Source organism: Phragmites australis, chromosome 2 (assembly GCF_958298935.1).
Source record: "Phragmites australis chromosome 2, lpPhrAust1.1, whole genome shotgun sequence".
In the NCBI taxonomy this organism is placed as follows: domain Eukaryota; kingdom Viridiplantae; phylum Streptophyta; class Magnoliopsida; order Poales; family Poaceae; genus Phragmites; species Phragmites australis.
This window is the reverse complement of record NC_084922.1, coordinates 30,163,132-30,168,956: the sequence shown is the minus strand read 5'-3', so window position 1 is coordinate 30,168,956 and position 5,825 is coordinate 30,163,132.

The following is a 5,825-nucleotide window of genomic DNA, read 5'->3' as shown; positions in this document are numbered from 1 at the left end:
GTTGAGGATTTCGGTGAAACCTTCGACAACGAAGGGTACTAAAATACTCTATGAGACTAGTGGAGTATTTCTAAAGTGATTTAAATATCATTCACCGAGATAAACTCAAAAATACCCCATGAGTTGGATCTATGCTAGGTTGAACTTGGGCCTAAACAACACGAGGGTCAAATCGAACTCGAAAATAACAAGGAAACAGTAGGGGATAGCTCACCTCAGCTTATGAAAGCTTTCTATTGGATTGGAATGCTTCGGGTAGGCTCCGATTCACGGATCGGCTTCTGGAGTAGTGGTGAAGCTTGCGGTCGATGAATGGGTCTCCGATGAGGGAGAAGAGGGGAAAACTTGGGGAAGTCCTTCGGAAAGCTCGTGGGAGTTCCCACCTTCGATCTCCGACCTTCGAACTCGATGAGTAGAGCTCTCTTTCTCTCTAGGGTCAGGTGGAGAGAGGAAGAATGAGAGAAAAGTGAGAGGGAGAGAGCAAAAAAAAGTGATTGATTCACTTAACCCAAACCTCTGTGTGCTGGCGGTCAGACCGCGAGCTAGGGCGGTCAGACCATAGGAAATCCACGTGGCAGCGCACCTGGTAGTCAGACTGCAGGTAACACCGGTCAGACCGCTAGAGGGTTCTTTTGCTAAAATTTTCCTAAGTTTCCCCTCATCATCCTCCTTCTATTATTTTTCTTCTCCAAGGTATGTAGGGATTCTTCAAAGTGCTCTAAACCATCTCTAAGGTGTTTGAGATATGTTTAACTAGTTTTTTATAGACAAACGTGTGCAAGCACATGCGATGATAATTATGCATGTGTAATTATATAATTAGCATTTTGGGACATGACAAACCTCCCCCATTAAGAAGAATCTCATTCGGAGATTCGGTAGACTTGGGGAGAAGGTTCTAGCGATGAAATAGAAAATAATTCTCCACTATTAGGGAAAGAATCACGTCGACCTTCATCGATGGAACAAAACGACAGCGAGGAACTTTCACATGAGTTGGCGGTCAGATCGAAGCTAGGCCCAGTTAGACCATGGCTGGGTTAGACTGCTGTCGGAGGGTGAACTCCTCAAGCAGGGATCCGGAGGGACCCCCTTTGAGATTCGGCCGGGGGGATGATTCTGAATCTGTTTTGCGGGTGGAGTAAATGGGCGTAAATGCGATGCAGGTGGAATGGAATGATTGGATGCAGAAGTAGTAAATGCACTGAGCGTAACACCCTACTCCTGTGTGTATGCTATAAATGCTCTGAGAATGTCTCTCAGAGATATTGCTGGTTACAAGAATATTTGTCTAGCCTAGAGCTTCGGGCTCCTTTTTCTTCGGTGATCTGAGCTTCTGTGCTAGTCGCCGGCTACCGAAGGCTCAATCGGGTCTTCAGCCGTACTTCAACTAACTTGTCTCTACTACTCTTCACCTCTTCTCCCCCTTTTTCTCCGGGGAGCCCGCCCCGCCTTAAATACCCACCGGGGCGGTGGCGTGCCCTGAAAGGGAGGGCGCGAGTTCCAAGGCGCTATAAATGGAAAGCAACCATCATGGGCTGCTGCGCGAGGTGACGGGGAGGGTTGAAAATGCGCCCCCGTTCGGTCTTGTTCGTCATCATGCCGTTCTTCAACGGGCGCCGCGGGGAGGGCCCATCGGGCAGCCACCGAGCAGCCCGACGTGCTCGCTCGGTCTTATACACCTGACACAGCAGGGCGACAGGCGGGGTGCCTTGGGATTCGTGATGTTATCCCGAGGCGCACCGGATGTCCCGCGATGGGACCCGTGCATTAAATGCCCCACGCCTCCCTGCCAGGCCGTGGTAGGGACTGACAGCAAGCGTGAAGGAGCAGTTGGAGGTGACAGGCCACGCGCCCTCTTAAATGCAGTATCGGGCCTTTCACTGGTTGACACCTCATCGCTGGACCTCTGTGGGGGCCACCAGCGAGGGACTTCTGAGGTCGTCGGGGAAACGAGTGCTCGGTGGTCACTGTTCACAACCCCGAGCAGTCTCTCCCGGATATGCCCTTTCTTGGTCCTCGGGGAACCGAGTGCTCGGGGGCCACTGTTCACGGCCCCGAGCACTCTCTCCCGGAATTGACTGTTTGGGGTCCTCAGGGAACCGAGTGCTCGGGGGCCACTGTTTACGGCCCCGAGCACTCTCTCCCGGAACTGACTTCCCTTGGGTCCTCGGGGTACTCGGGCGCTCGGGAGCCACTGTTCGCAGCCCCGAGCACCTCCTTCCCGGTACTTGGCTTTTCTGGTCGTCGGGGGACTCGAGTCCTCGGGGGCCACTGTTCATAGCCCCCAGCACCCTCTCCCGGGACTTAATCTTCTCGTACCTTGCGGAGGTGATCCCGCGGGAGGGCGCCACATGGCAAACTGCTGATCTGGCCTCGGGACTCGGAGACACCTGGTTCCTGTGTCACCGACAACTGCGAAAACGTCTGTTCGACCGAAATATATATTGAGAGTTTTGAGCTCATATGGTCAGACCGAGAGTGTGGTAACAGTTAGACCACCAACCATAGTCAGACCGTGGGCCTTTGGCGATCAAACTGGCAGACCAACAGCAGTCAGACTGCCTGGAGCATGACTCACCTGGTTGGGTGGTTTTGAGGCACAAACCTTTGGAACAAAACTTCCATTCGACATAGCGATGAATATAGACACGTGACATGTCCCAATGTGCATGAATTACATAGTATTTACAAGTGATCGAAAAGTTTGGAATATTTGGAGCGAATTTTATCCTCACAGTTCCAAGTCACTTCATCTTCGGTGGTTGCTCCATTGGACTTTGATGAACTTAATCGAATGCCACCGAGTTTTGTGTTCCATTTCATCCAAGATTCGGATTGGTCACTCATAATATGAAAGATCTGGCTACAACTCTTGGTTTGCAACTTCAATCACTTATGTTGGAACTCGAAGATATTTCTTCAATTGCGACACATGAAAGACATTGTGAACGGCGGAGAGGGACGGAGGCAAGTACAATTGATAGGCCACCTCTGCACGCCAGCCAGCAATCTAGAATGGTCCCACATATCGAGGTGCTAGATTCCTCTGACTTGAAAGTGTTGAACTCTCTTGAGTGGAGAAACCTTGAGATACGTAAAGTCTCTAATCTCGAACACAAGTTCTCTCCGACGGTGATCCGCATAGCTCTTCTGTAGTGACTGAGCCATGAGAAGACACTTTCAAATAGTCAAAACATGTTCTTCTGCATCATTGACCAAATCTGGGCCTAGAAAAGCTCTTTTGCTGGATTCAGAACAATTCAATGGTGTTCGAAATCTATGTCCATAAAGAGCTTCAAACGGGGACATCTCAATACTTAATTGATAACTATTGTTGTATGAGAACTCGGCGAATGGCAAGCATATCTCCTACTTCTTCCCATATGTGAGAGCACAAGCTCGAAGTATGTCGTCTAGAATTTGGTTCACTCGTTCAGTTTGACCATCGGTTTGAATGTGGTAAGCAGTGTTGTGAAAGAGCTCTATTCCTATAGCTTCATCAAGGCTCCTCCAAAAATGAGAAGTGAACTAAGTGCCTTGATCAGAAATGATCTTCTTTAGAATCCCATGTAGGTAAACAATTCGAGTGAGGTACAATTTCGCATATTGCTTGACCGAATATGTGATCTTGATAGGGAGGAAATGAGCGGACTTTGTCAATCGGTCCATAATAATCCAAATCGAGTCATAGCCTTGAGAAGTCCTCGGCAATCCAATAATAAAATCCATTCCGATCTCCCACTTGCAAGAGTGAATAGGTAAAGGCTAGCTTGAGATGTTCGGCCTTCACCCTTCGGTAGATATCACATTTAGCAACATATCGAGCGATCTCCCGCTTCATGCGAGTCCACAAAAATCTGGACATGATGTCTTGGTACATCTTAGTACTCCCAGATGAATGGTTAGCAAAGAGTCATGAGCTTCATCCAAAATTTTCTTTCTTAATGCGTCGACTATCGGAACCACTGGCTGGTTCCCAAACCACAAGACACCTTGATTGTCCTCAGAGAAACAGATAGCCTTGCCTTCCTTCATTTTGTCTTGGATTTGGGCCATGCTCTTGTCTTTCTTTTGAGCGGCTTTGATGTCATCCAGTGTAATACCCTGATTTTCAGAATTTACAATTTTTTAACATTTTTCAAGATTATTAAATAGCTTCACCAGTAGCATAGGTTTAAAACCTATTTTCTTAATCAATCAATCAATATAGGTTATTATTTTGTGTGCATTACATGCCGAGTTTTGTTAAGAGTCAGGTAATGTATTAGAGTTCTTTTTATTTTTCTTTCTCTTTGGTGTTTTGAGTGAAGAAGATTTTTGAAAAGGTTTTTACAAAACTCAATAGTGAATAAGTTAAGGATCTTAATGGCTGGAATTCAAAGTCTTTGAGTTCTTGATCATATCTAATCCTTCTCTAGTTCAATTCAAATCTTATCCAAATCCGTTGTTTAAAGCCGATCTCTCTTCTTTCTCAAATTCTACCTAAATCAAATTTAAATTCCATATCTACTCCTATTCTTGTTCAACCTCATCTTTTGGTTTCTCCCAAATTCACTTCAAGCTCAATTCAAATTCAAACCCTATTCAAATTTCTCTACAAAAGGTTTTTTCTAAACCCTAAATATAACTAAAGTGTCTTTGGGCTCAATCTTTCTCAAGTCCAAACCCTTAGCCAAGTCTTCTAGATAGCCCAATAAAAGATCCACGAAATCTGTAAATTTTCGCGGAGTCCTGGACAGACTCATCTTTACATGAAGTTTCGGAGTTCAAAACGGCCTCAAATACAAATCTTGACAATAACAAAGTTGTAGGTGTTGAGAGCTTCGATTTGAACATATGGAAGTCCCATTTTGGATAATGGAGCTAGGAGTTATAGACCCCAAAATCAGTGCTGCGCAGATAAGTTCGAGTTCAAACAGTTTATCTTGTGGTGCAATTTTGAAAATCAAGATGATGTTTTCAAAAGTTCCAATGCATACCAAAGTTGTATATCTTTTTGAGTACTACAATTTAGAGTCAAGAAATATCCAATTTGGATTCCGGACGATAGAGATATCATCCTCAGAATAGAGGGCTACGAAAAAGGAAACCGTAACCGACTTGAACTCGAATTCGATTCGTGTTCGGCTTGGACTCCACCTCAACCAGCCGCCCCTAGCCCTATAAATATGAGTTGCACGCACTCTTCTACCCCTATCCATGCAACAAAGCCCTAGACGTCGCTGGTGTCCTGTTCATGCACCGCCGTTCGCCGGAGCCGCCGCCGCCGTTGCCCGTGATGCACTACGTCATCTTCTCCATGAATCCTCCTTTCTCGACCATCAAAGCAAGGTGAGGAACTCTTATTATCCTCTCTTAATACTGTTATAGCATCATACTAAGTTCCTAACCAAGCTCTAGCCCCGGCCAAAGCCCAATCTACACCGTCACAGTCGTCGTCATTACGGACAGTTGCGCTGTAGCCGATTAGGATCGACGTTCCCGACCGACCAGAGGTCAAATCACCAAGACCTTTAACCAGAGCATGTCCCATGATGTTTCTCACACCCTCATCAATTAGGTCAGCCAGTAGAGTAGCCAAACCATCAAAATCAAGGTCAACATGCCCGCTGTCCGATTTCTGGACATGTTCTGTGTGTGCACCGGATTTGCATTCGTGTTCCCTGTCAATCCGAAAGCAATATGGATGCACAAACCATGTCACGGTGTGTCCCATCGAGTTTCTACGTGACCCTAGGAGCCCATCCCCGTTTGTGCAGCGAAATGACCGGAACGCGATTGCCAACCACAGCATGTCACAATCATCACTCATCTCATCTCCA